Genomic DNA, 14,488 nt, shown 5'->3' on the forward strand with positions numbered 1-14,488 from the left:
AATTCAAATAAAATAAAATAAAATAGATCATTGTCATAAATTTTAAATAAAGTTTAAACAAACTCAAGTTCATACAAGTCCAAATAATCATAAAAATATAAATATAAAAAAACGTTCAACACAATGGAAATTCTTTAATTAGTGCTTTAATCAACAAGTCCACCTTCTCCGATTGATTCCTGAGAAAAAATTAGGTAAGAATATTTTTTACTAATATATATATATATATATATATATATATATATATATATATATATATATATATATATATATATATATATAATATATATATATATAAGGGTAGTTTTATGAATTAAAGTTTAGTGGATACGGGTATCCATGGGTACGGATGCTATGATACCCGTACCCGCCTCGTTAACATGTGGGTATCAAAAATACTCGTACCCACGGGTAGCGGGTATCCATTTTTAATATCCGTTTCCTACCCATTGCAGGTCTTATCCGCGGATACCCGCGGGTACGAATATTTTTGACATCCCTAAATCCTGCATGGAATCATAAACACAACACCACGCACCAGTATAGATTCCAATACCAAAAGAACAAGTCATGTCAATATAATTATTCTTGCTATCGTGATAGGTTCTTACCATGCAAAAACTAAACAAGACTTAAGCAACACAAAACCATACACAGATAGAATTTCATTCTGAACCTATTGTAAACAAAGAACATTACCTTCACGTCCCCACCCCATCAGATAATATAACAGTCTACTAATACAGGGATAAAAAAGGAGTCCACCACTAACCTAAACAGAAGAGCCTAATATCCGCTAAAAGCACAAAGATGGTAAACACATGGTTGGGCACAAACACCAATCAGAGTATGAAAATAATGCTTTAGGATTTTTGTACACTATCCAAGACCATGATTTAAGCTGGGCTAGAGTGAACACTTCATCAGCATCAACCCTTTGTTTCTTTGATTTCAAATGCACCATATAATGGCCACCCATATACAGTGCCACAATTTGTTGCAATTTTTATTCATACCTTGGAGTTCAAACTGAATGAAATGTGAAGCTGCTATATTATGATGTACATATAACAGTCCCACCCATAAGTCACACATGCTTCCATACAAAATACATGCACAATGACCTCACGACTTTTTTACAATTGTTTAAAAAAACAAGTGAATCTAAGCTAATCTAAATCCATTCAAATTTGCATCTTTTATGTTTTTAATACGTATATCATTTACATATTCAGTTTCATTGACTTTTTTTTTCAACAGTGCCTTCTAAATTAAATATTTTAATTTTAGGTTTTTCAACAGTGTGTGGTTCTATTATTTTTTTTGTTGAATTTCTTCCCAATATTCGTTATTTTTATTCAATTCAATCCATATATTCGTTATTTTTGTTTAATTTAGTTCTAAATTTTGTTAAACTGGAACAATATAATTTTTAAAATTGACATTATTAGTTATTTTTGAAATTCAATTATAAATTATAATATTTAATTATAAATTGAATATAATTCTTAGATTCAATTGTTAAATAGAATATTATTATTTAAATATTATTAAAATATAATTATTAAAATTTTAAAAATCTTTATTAACATTTGTAAAATTGACATTAAAATTGTTCTAGATTTCACAACACTCTTCAAGGCTATAGTGTGCCTCTTTTCTCCATCCTCTTCTTCATTGAGTCTTTCAAGCTCTAGTTCATGTTCCCTCAATTTTCCAAAGAGAGTGGCTATGTTCATACTGGTGAGATCTCTTGATTCAAAAATTGTTGTAACTTTAGGCTGCCATGTCCTATTTAAGCTCTTCAAAATTTTGATATTGAGTTCCTCTTTGTCAAAAGTCTTGCCAAGGGCTAGGAGGTGATTTACTATATGTGTAAATCTTTTCTGCACATCACATATACTTTCTCCAAACTTCATCCTGAACATCTCATACTCCTGAATGAGAGTGTTCTTCCTTGCCCTTTTGACTTCATTCGTGCTCTCATGGGTCACTTCCAAGACATCCCACATTTCTTTGGTTGATTCACACACAGATACCTTGTAAAATTTATCCAAAGTTAGTGGTAGAAGATATAATATTTTGGTTAAAATACCTTTTTGGTCCCAATTTTCGTCAAGTTTTTTGAAACAAGTCCTAATTTTGGTTTTGTGTTCAAATAGGTCCCAATTTTTGTCAATTTTGTTCAATTGTGTCCTTTTTTGCTAACACCGTTTAAATCATTAACGGCCATGAACAGTGACTGCCACGTGTCACTTCCTGGTTTTTTTGAATTTTTTTTATTTTTTTTTATTTATTTTATTTATTTTTTAATTTTTTTTAAAAAATTTTGTTAATTTTTTTTAAATGTACACGTGTCAACCTAGGGGTGTGCCACGTGTCACTTCATGGTTTTTTTGAATTTTTTTGAATTTTTTTTTAAATTTTTTTCTAAATGTCCACGTGTCAACCCAGTAGCGTGCCACGTGTCAAAGTCAATGTTCTAAATTCAATTTGGTCCCTATATTTGTTACTTTTGTTCAATTAGGTCCTAATTTTTGTTAACATTAACCAATTTGGTCCCTCTCCAAATTAAAACCAAATTTAATTTTTATATTAAAATTCATATTTTTTATTAAATATCTTTATTTAATATATTAAAATTCACATCATTATAACTGATATAAAAATTAAATTTGGTCACATCTTCTATAGGGACCAAATTGGTTAATCTTAACAAAAATTAGGACCTAATTGAACAAAAATAACAAATATAGGGACCAAATTGAATATAGAATATTAACTTTGACACGTGGCACACTACTAGATTGACACGTGGACATTTAAAAAATAATTCAAAAAAATTCAATAAAATAAAATAAAAAATTCAAAAAAACCACAAAGTGACATGTGGCACATTCCTGGGTTGACACGTGTACATTTAAAAAAATTAAAAAAATTTTTAAAAAAAAATTAAAAAAAATAAAAATAAAAATAAAAAAATTCAAAAAAACCAGGAAGTGACACGTGGCAGTCACTGTTCATGGCCGTTAATGATTTAAATGGTGTTAGCAAAAAAGGATCCAATTGAACAAAATTGACGAAAATTGGGACCTATTTGAACACAAAACCAAAATTAGGACTTGTTTCAAAAAACTTGACGAGAATTGGGACCAAAAAGGTATTTTAACCTAATATTTTTGGCTCTAACATCATAGTGTGCCCTCTTGTTCTCGTCAGGAGTCCACTGTGAGAATTCTTTAGGGACATTTTTGCCTTCCACAACTTTAATTGGTTGAAAACGTCCATTTACCACAACATCCCATACCCCTTGTTCACTGATTCAAGAAAAATTTTCATTTTAATTTTCTAAAAAGGATAGTTTTCACCAGCAAACAAAGGAGGCCTATTGATGGATGCCCCTTCAGCAAAAGTTTGAGATGTATTAGACATATCATGATCTTTTTAATCGATTAGCGTGCGATTAACCAACTGTACTACCAATTGTTAAAACAGATCTATCTAATATAACTCAACCAAGATAGAGGTGAATTGGTTATTGAATCTTTACTAATTTTAAATGAATCTTGAAAGTTTCTTTAAGGCCATTTGGTCCTTATTTTTGTTGTTTTTATTCAATTTGGTCCCCATTTTCGTTTTGTGTTCAATTAGGTCCTCATTTCATCAAATTTTGTTCAATTTGGTCCTTTTCACTAAAGGTGTTTAAATAGTTAAAGTTTTTGAACAATACATACTATAAATGTCGTTTTTGTCAAAATAAATCAATTTTGCCCATTCAAATTAACACTAAATTTAATATCTTTTATACATATTATATTAATAATTTTTCTAAAATTGACATTTGAATTTATAATTTTTTAAATTCAATTATAAATTATTAAATTTAATTATAAATTGAATAAAATTCTTATGTTTAATTGCTAAATAGAATATAATTATTAAATGTTTTTTCTAATATTTATATTCTAAAATACTTTTAAAAATTGATATTCAAAATATTTTAGAAAAATAAACTAATATTTGAAAAATTAACATTTAAATATAAAATATTTATATTTTAATATCTAAAATGCAATAAAAATATTAAATATTTTAGATTTTAATGTCAATTTTAGAAATGTTAATAAAGATTTTTAAAATTTTAATAATTATATTTTAATAATATTTAAATAATAATATTCTATTTAAAACTTGAATATAAGAATTATATTCAGTTTAAAATTAAATATTATAATTTATAATTGAATTTCAAAAATAACTAATAATGTCACTTTTAAAAATTATATTGTTCCAGTTTAACAAAATTTAGAACTAAATTAAACAAAAATAACAAATATATGGATTGAATTGAATAAAAATAACGAATATTGGGACAAAATTGAACAAAAAAAATAATAGAACCACACACTGACACGTGACACTAGCATTGACACATGGCACAATTGTGACTTGACATGTGGACATTTTTTTTGAAATTAATAATTTAAAAAAATTAAAAAAAATTAAAAAAATTAAAAAATAAAATAAAATTGAGAGTTCAAATGTGACATGTACTGTTCAAAAACATTAACTATTTAAACATCGTTAGTGAAAAGAACCAAATTGACCAAAATTTGATGAAAATGAGGACGTAAGTGAACAGAAAATGAAAATGGAGACCAAATTGAATAAAAACATCAAAAATAGGGACCAAATGTATATTTAAGCCTTTCTTTAATCTGTATACCCCAAATAACCAATTTTACAGTTCTGTGTTAATGGAATGTGTAAAGCAATTGAGAAAGGCATAAAAGATGAGAGAAACAAAGAAAACAACAATTTATACTGGTTCGATTCGAGATGAATCTATGTCTAGTCTTCTCCTAAGCAACCCACTTAGGATGATTTCACTAAATTAATAGAGATACAAGAATTACAAGAGCATCTATATAATTCAAGACCCTAAAGACTAAGGAGCTTGATCTACAAATCAAGAACTCCCCCTAGATGCAATGCATCCACACAATTGCACCTAGACCTTCACTTCACACAGTGAATCAACTGTAAACAAAAATACAATAAGAAAGGAATAGGAACGAATACACCTAGTGGATGTGCATATTTGTCACTTGATCCTAGATCACATCTTGACCCATTAAGGTTGAATCCACCATCAATCTTCTTGAAGGTTCAGTTGAATGATCTCTAAGAAAGCACAAGAACTCAATAGATTTCAGAAAAGTAGAAAAACAATCTGTCATTTTGCAATTCAGTTAGTTTTCTCTCTATATTGAAAAATGATTTCAAAACTGATTTTATACCAAAGTTATGTTGCAGTGACTAATAGACTAGGAATTTACCTAATAGATTATCGTGAGTGTATTTTCACTGCATTAGTGCAATGTCCTTATCTAATCTATTAGTTAAGTAGCTAATCTATTCACGAGTTCACATTCAAGAGTTTGACTGACACACTTTCATTTTCTAACTTTTAGAAAAATAGTCTTCTTTCTCTTAGAACAACAACGTTCCTCTGCTAGGGTTTGGGGTTCATCCAAGTTCAACCGAGTTCAACCCATTTCTTTCACTCACGTAAGTTCCTTCCGATGCATACTCTTCTCTTTTAGTTTAATCTTCGTGCTTGCCTTTAGGGTTCCTCGTAATAATCTTGTGCTTCCTTTGTATTGAGATTTTCAGCTCTTAAATATGCTCTTGGAGTTGTCTTCCTCATTTTCTTAAGGGTTGGGGTCATTTTGACTAGCTCTTTCCAGGTAAGGGAAGCTAGGGTTTATGTTTTTTTAAAGTTATTTTGCCGATTTTTGGTCTGTTGTATAGTTGTGATGCTTGAATGAGGATGTTGGTCGAATAAAAATGTATGGTGTGCAAGTATGTTTGATTGATGTGCCGCTACTCTTTTTCTACACTGCACACTTTTCGTAAAATGAAGATTTCTACTACGTTCACCGTTGGATTGAGCTGAAATTGTAAAAGCTGATCCTTAACACATAATTCTTGACTTTGACTAGTCGGATCTTTAATCGGAGCTCTGTAGTGAGAGCAGTTTTTATTGCAAGATCACTGAATTTGTGTTGTTGACAACACTGCACCCTTTTCGTAAAATGAGATGGTTGGTATCAAGGAGACATGGTATTGATATGAAATACAAATATATATTCACTATTTGGGAAGGATGAGTTGGTATGGATTCAACATTTGGTTATGAATGAGAATGGGTTGTAAAGGTTGACATGAGATATTGTGTATGGTAAACATTACTTGATTGATTGAACATGATTGGTCTGTGGTCAGTGCGTAATTTCTTGAAATCTCTAAGTGAGATTTTAGGGTCGTACTTCAGTGGTCGGGACGTAATTCCATGGCCCCTGTTAGTGGGTGTCCATGGTGGTGCCCCATCTATATAATTTGGTAAGGATTCAAGGTAAGGATTGCATCCTGACACTCTAAGGAGTCAATCAGTCTCACTTAGAGCGGACTGACTCTTGTGGTGAGAGTAGCAAGAGGCCTGAAATTCATTAAGGGTTACCCTTGTGTGTGAGGAAATTGATTCATTGTAACACTTGTAACACTTGTAACACATAGCTCGAGGTGAGCAAAGGTATCCATCACAAGTGCGAGCATCTGCTGAATCTGACCAGATTATATGTATCCGGATGAGTCAAGTCAATTCTTAGTGTATTGATTGGGAGGTCATAACATGCTTGGATGATGTATGTATATTGGACTGTGAAAGTATATCTGATTGCATGATAATATCTTTTTGGCTCTAGCTTACCCTTTTGCTTGTTTGATTGCCTTGTATGTTGTTCTTCTACCATTGCGATGATCATCAATTTATTGATGGGAGCAGATGCGAGAGGTACTCCAGGTCAACAGAGAAGGGATGGTTCCACTGCACAGAGTGAAGATCAAAGGCTGCCAGAGTGATTACTGCGGCGAAATCTTTGAGTTCTGTCCGATCATTTTTCATCGATTTAGGTCAAAATATTTTGGTGTGGTACAAAAATCCATGGTTGAAAGTTATCCAAGTTGTAAACAAGTAGTTATTAGCACAAGATTTTGAAAGCAAAAATAAAATTTGGTTTTGTTGTATGACCACACTAGGACGAAAAAGAACTTATATGTATGGCAAACAACTGTTGCTACATAGGTTTAGTGTTGGGTTTCACTGTAATTTTCTTTGCATTATATACTGTCGATTGCTTTTATCATTTGATGTCTTGCTTCTTTTTTCATTCCTCGATTTTGTATTTTTCTAAACATTTAGCTAGGTCTTGGTTTGATAAAGAAATAAATCTAATTTGGCATCTCTAAATTGTTTTTTCCAAGTTTCGCCACTGAAAAATAGGTTTCGTGAGGAAAAAGTAATTTGTAACCTATTTAGAGAGAGAAGAGGAACAACAAAGACAATGTTCTTCTTCAAGGTAACTTATCTATACTTTTACCTTATTAATAGTTTTGTCATAAATATATTTTCTCTTTATTTCTTTCCTTTTTTTTCTTGGAGAGAATTGGAGGAAGTAGTGGCAAGGGAAAAGAAAGTTTGATAGAAAAATAATTTTGTTGGTTTTTCACTCTGAAGTACCGACCTGTAAGAATCAAATCTGTAAGAATTTAAAGAAAATAATTGTTTAATTAAATTCTGGCATGTCTTTCGGTGAGTCAGTTTAGCAATATTAATTAAATTGCATATGAAAGATATAATTAGAGCGGTAAATTTATTTTCGATTTTTTTTCTCAATAATCGTGCTAAGGATATCACATTCATCTAAAATAAAAATAGAACCCAAATTTATAATGTTGAACTCAAGACGTACTTATGCGAGAATTTAATCTGACAATCCTTCTCTTTTTTTAATTTATTGCATGTTACAACAAAATTCTCCTTTTTTTATATTTTGTATATAAGAGACTTTTGTGATCACGATATATATTTTTTTTTTATTTTATTATAATGGAATAGGAAATGTAATGACTTTTTAATTTAGTTACTATTTATAGTTGTATTTTATTTTACTTAACTAGTTAGATGTTGATTAAAAAGTCATGTATATATTTTGAATATTTCTAGTAGTTACAATTTAAGAATTTTATATCTTTTGTCTTAACCAAATGTTAGCGATGTAGATTTTTAGATTTTTATTTAGTACGACCTAGTGTTGCTATTTTCCATAACCTTATAATCCATTATTAGAAATATATGTAAAATTATTTAAAGAATTTGTTCGTAGTAAATATATGTAACCAACCTCCTAGCCTTCCATGAAGTCCTAGTTTTCCTCTGCATCAAACACATGCCAGTTCCACATGTCAGACCTGATGAACAGTTTCTGGTTGGTTGTGTTGGCCCGAGAGAGTTCATTGATTATTGAATCACTCAAAATTAAAGTCTAAAATTAGTTCTGAATGTCATAAATCAAAATAATGTGATAAGGTTGAAAAATAAATACACTGCACACAACCATTCAAATACATCTCTACACTTCTAGCCCACAAAAATCCCCTATATTTAATCTTCAATAACAAAGATCAAGTATATAAAGTAGTGTGAGAATTGAGGTATGCATACCCCGAGCGAAATGTAGTTCCTCGATTTAGACAACCTTTAGCCGATATTTCAGTAACAGTCAAGGTTTCCTCAATGCTAGCTCCGGATGCAATCACAACACAGACAAAATTTCAGCTCTAGGTGTAGAGTATGAGCGACACTCATTGCATTTCTAACCATAAACCCATACTGAGTCGTCATTAGGGTTTTAGTGGCAAAATTTCTCACCGTAACCCATGCTTAATCGTGATTAGATCATTAGTTGCAAAATGAGAGAAATCAATAGAATTAAAAATTACAAACCATGAAACTAAATCAAAGAGTTCAATAGAATAGAAAATTACCACTATTTTACGAAGACATCATCAAATAGGTCATGTTGCACTTTTGAGGGAGATGTGAAATCTCACAAACTTTGAATTTTGAAAAATTTACCAGAATTGCACACCTCTCTCTGAACACTTTAAGAAATTTCACAAGCTTTTTGGAAATTTTGTACAACAAATTGAACAAAGAAATGATTGGCCATTGCTTATTAGCATACAAGAACTAGAAATCACGCAAAAGAGATGGTGCTCAAAACGAAAAAAAAATTCAAAGGACATCTTAATAAAAAGTTAAAAATATTAAAATAATAAAAATCTGTTGCAGTTAGAATAAAATAACAAAATTAACATTTTTTTTAGTGGTTTAATATAACCGCAACAAAATACCCGCTAATAAAAATTATTATTTTTGTAGTGGAAGAACCGTGTTAAGGATAGGGAATGAATGAAAGAAATGGGAGATGGGAAAGATATTGTCTCGGTTTCAAGGTTAACAAGTATAATATCTTTTTTAAAATTAAAATATATATATATATATATATATATATATATATATATATATATATATATATATATATATATATATATAATTTATACCAATTTTAGCTATAATCGGCATAAAAATTCTTTTTCAATATTACAAAAATGTCACTGTATTAATTTTTATACCGGTTGAAAATATAATTGGCATAATAGATCTCACGTTATTTATAAAATTGTTGTCCGCCTCTTATTTTATACCTGGTGGATTTGAACAAGTATAATAATGTAGGTATAAAAAACTTATTTTGCATTAGTGTTTATTAGGTCAATGTGCATGGATTATTTATACATTTTGAGTTTGAATATCTAAATTAATATTATTTGCTTATTTCTTATTTCTTTTATATTTTAATACAAATTTTATTTTATTGTTAGAATGTTTTATAAATAATATATATATATATATATATATATATATAATTTCATAATTAATCATTTTTCTTTACCATTCTACGTATCATCAAATATCATTAAAAGAAAAAATAAATAAATAAATACACTAATATTCATTCATAGATAAAAAACCTAAAATTAAAATATTTAATTTAGAAGGCACTGTTGAAAAAAAAAAGTCAATGAAACTGAATATGTAAATGATATAGATATTAAAAACATAAAAGATGCAAATTTGAATGGATTTAGAATAGCTTAGATTCAATTGTTTTTTTAAACAATTGTAAAAAAGTCGTGAGGTCATTGTGCATGTATTTTGTATGGAAGCATGTGTGACTTATGGGTGGGACTGTTATATGTACATCATAATATAGCAGCTTCACATTTCATTCAGTTTGAACTCCAAGGTATGAATAAAAATTGCAACAAATTGTGGCACTGTATATGGGTGGCCATTATATGGTGCATTTGAATGTGTACAAAAATCCTAAAGCATTATTTTCATACTCTGATTGGTGTTTGTGCCCAACCATGTGTTTACAATCTTTGTGCTTTTAGCAGATATTAGGCTCTTCTTTTTAGGTTGGTGGTGGACTCATTTTTTATCCCTGTATTAGTAGACTGTTATATTATCTGATGGGGTGGGGACGTGAAGGTAATGTTCTTTGTTTACAATAAGGAAATTGTGTTATTAATGGATGGACTGAGAGAGAAATTAGACACCACGGATGAAAGGTTGCGACCTGATCAACGATGCAAAGATATTGAGCAAAAATGGTATGGAAATGATAAAGTATTGTATGACATGATGGAGGATGCAAGTAACAACAACTTTGTAGAATTACTTTGTATTGTTAATACCACCCTCCAATGCCATCCAAGATTTGCTGAAATCCCAAAATTTAGAGCACTTCGTCAAGAAATAGAAGATATGCTTCTAAAGCTGGCCATTAGAGCTGAACAAATGTTAGAAGATTTAAGTCAACTAATGAAAGACAAAGCTATGGAGGCCACCTTAGAAAAACTTATGAAGACGATAGTTGAGCAAAGGGATGAAATGATAATGTTATGGATGAGTGTATGTATGGTATGTACTATGCAAGGTGGCATGAAAAAACAATGGGATGAATATTATGCATTATACATTGTGACATGAATCCAAAGTGAATCCATGCTACGTGTCAAGTGAATGTAAAAATGTTATTTACCTTAAAACTATGTGCGTGGTACCATGCATGAATGAAAACAAGATGTGGATGTAATGCATGTATGCACCTCAAGAGACCCTTATTTATACGTTGATGCAAATATGACATGGTTGAAAATTAACTACTTAATTCTATAAAAATGAAAAGATTAAAAAAATAAAGAAATAATGCATGCTCCCTTTGTGTCCTAGAAGGTGTAGAGAAAATCTATTTTCTTCCAAGGATAACTCTAAATTATCTCACAGGCGTCTAGAGCTGAAGTCAACCTCAAGACATAATCCACAACGATAGGCGACCTAACAAATGTGACATGTCAAGAGGAAGCAAACTCTAGATGAAGTCTTCCCAATAGTCAAGTAGATCTGAGATCTAGCATAACAATTGTTGGACCTCCACTCCTTACGGCTAACTCAGGTTCGGGTATAGGACCCCAATAATAAAATGAATGCATTAGCCTACCATGTGTAGTGTGTGAATGGAGCAACCTAAGACTACCCAAACCCACACATGCAAAATAACCAGAAAATTCCTAGACAAATATAAAAATTGTCTTCTACCATAGGGTTCAATAATTTTAACAATATAATTATATGAGGACATTAAAGAGTAAACATGGCATCAAGACAAACAAAGATAGATAAATATACATGAAATAAAATGAAAATAAGGGGAAAACGAATATATAAAAACAACATACCTTTCGCACATTTAACCAATAGGATCGACTCTCCAAAACGTCCCTAGTGGAGTCGCCATCTGTCGCAACCGAGATCACGGCGGGACGGTGAAAATCATTTTAAATAGTACAGAGGAGTCGCAACCATAGTTTATTATGGAAAACTATAGAAAAACCTTAAAAGAATGGTCTTCGAAACCAAATTTGGGTTCGGGAGTCGGTTACGTGTGGGGAAGGTATTAGCACCCCACAACGCCCGTCTTAAGACGGTTCCCTCTTTAATTAAGTGTGAAAAGTAGAATTTTGATGTTTAGAATATTTGTTATTCCCCAAAAAAATCAAACAAAATAAAAAAACACATAAGAAAATATTAAAGATTCAAACAAAATTATTTTTTTATTTTTTTGGCCCGACGAGGATTGTACCTCGCTCCTACGTATTTCCATTTGGAAAATCAGGGATAACGTAGTTTGTAAGACCCGTGAAATTTAAATAATTAAATAAATAATTATTTAATAAATACGGGTAGGGGAGCCTTTATGACATTTAATGGAGATTGTTATGATGTGGAAAAGTACTAGCTCAAGTGGTTGAGAGTACTTTAAATATGTGAGAGGACTTAGGTTCAAGTCCTATGTATGCTATTTATGTGTTATTTAATTGTTATTATTTTAATTATGTGCATGACCATGTTGAGTTATAATTATAAGAATTATCACGAAACATGAATTGGTTGAGTGGTTGTGCATTAGGATGACACTGGTTTGGTTATGAGTTCAAACCTTGGTAGAACCAAAGTAAACTTTCTTTTTGCAAAAATTAGTTTTGGCTTGAATGTGAAAGGGCAGAGGAAATCCTAGCTGAATTGGCAGCCAAGTAAGGGCTGAAAAATCATGTCATAATTGTCCTTAAATGGCAATTACCACCATCAATGAGATAATTTTCGTTTTGGCCATTAATAACCCTTAATAGCTAATTAAAAAGTGAATTAAGGGAGAGAAAGAGGTTTTTTTAGGCTGCCATTAGAGAGGACCTTGTGAGGAGCGAAATTCCAGAGAGAAAATTGTGATTCTGTTGTGAAAAGAAGAGTTTTTTTTGGAAGGAATCAAAGCGAGGTCATTGGTGCTTAAGGGAAGACTCATAATTCAAACTCTAAGCAAAGGAAATTCCAGGTTAGGGGAGCTGATTAACGTCGTTTTAATTGGTTAATAATTAAATGTACGTTGTATCGTATGTTATTGCATGATTAATGTCTATTTTTGTTGAATTTCGCATTTCTGGGAATTTTTCCAGAAACCGCCTGGTGGGTGATGAACTGCCGCCAGGCGACACATGCATTTTGCCTATTTTTCTGAGTTCCTAATAGGAATCGCCTGGCAATGAGCTTAGTGCCGGCAAGCGACGCAAGCTCTGCCGCCCAGTTTTTTGGGTTGATCATGAACTGCCTAGCGGTGAAGAACACCCGCCAAGCGATGCTTTTCGTTTTGGTTCAATTTTCGGGTTTTACATGTTCTGGGTTGCTTTGGTTCGGTGGAAAAGGCATTTTAACAACATTTGGGCGAAAAGGAAGGGATTAATTGTGAAAAGTCATGGTATTGCGAAGGAATCAAATGAGATTGGATATGAATATATATGAAATGTGAATGGATTGATTTTACTTTGTTTTGGGTGCTTAAAAACCAGTATTATGCAAGTACTGGTGTAGCGCCTGGCGGTGCTGTTTGACCGCCAAGCGATGGCTACAAAACCAGTAGAGAATTGAAGCGTGTTGCGCCTGATGATAAGGGTTGTCCCGCTAGGCGATGCTTATGGAAACAGTAGCATCAGAGGCACTTGGCGCGTGACAACACGTGTCCCCCGCTAGACGGTCTGGAAACCTTTTGTGTCTGGCGACTCGTGTGGAGTGCCAGGCGATTTTTGATGAAGCAGACATCGTGTTTTGCTTGCTTTGGATGTGTGTGGTCTACGAGGCTTTGGGCGATATCTCAAGGGTCAAATGTTGGAGTATTCATGGAGTTGTGGCTCAAGATGGAGGGTAATACGAGCATTTTTTGAGTTGTGGCTCGGAGTAGCGAGTGTTCTTGCATATGTCCTACGAGTGGTGGCTTGTAGGTTGGCAGCAACGATATATTGAGACTATCAATCAAAGATGTAAAACATGAATTACATGTTGGCGTCCATGTGAGATGAGATCAAAGGATAGAGTTCCTTGGATTGTGTGTGTTTTGTTAAATAAATTGATGCATATGTTTTATTCTGTTAGCTCACCCTCTCTGCTTGTGTTTCGCGGTGATCGTGTACGCGGTACACAGGAGCAGTCGATGTTGCAGGTGGATCTGGTGAGGCATAGAGTCGGAGCGGGGCTAGTTGCGAGAGGACATTCTCAGAGTTTTATATTTTATGATTTTTTAAAGAATTTGTAATATTTCATATTACTACCCATAGACATTGTAATTGAGTTTTAAATTTTATGGATTTGAGTTAACTTCGGATGTAATAAAAGTTTTATATTTCCCATGGAGATGTGAAGGTTGGATTGGCCTCCAAATGTCCCCAAATGAGTACTGTAAAAGTCTTGGTGCACGAAAGTTTTGAATTGGATGGAGTTTGCACTTGGCCAAGTTGGTCGGTGCACCGTGACTAGATAGCTTGGTGCCAAAATTTGTGAAATTTAAGACCTTGGCCAAACTAAATGAAATTTTGTGAGGAGGTTCGTGATATTGTTTAGTTGTGGATTGCAAAAAATGAGGTCGAAATTCGGAGTCTACATGTGCTTTTCTATTTTCCCCGATTTTAC

The sequence above is a fragment of the Vigna unguiculata genome, unplaced genomic scaffold (genome assembly GCF_004118075.2).
Source record: "Vigna unguiculata cultivar IT97K-499-35 unplaced genomic scaffold, ASM411807v1 contig_598, whole genome shotgun sequence".
In the NCBI taxonomy this organism is placed as follows: Eukaryota; Viridiplantae; Streptophyta; class Magnoliopsida; order Fabales; family Fabaceae; genus Vigna; species Vigna unguiculata.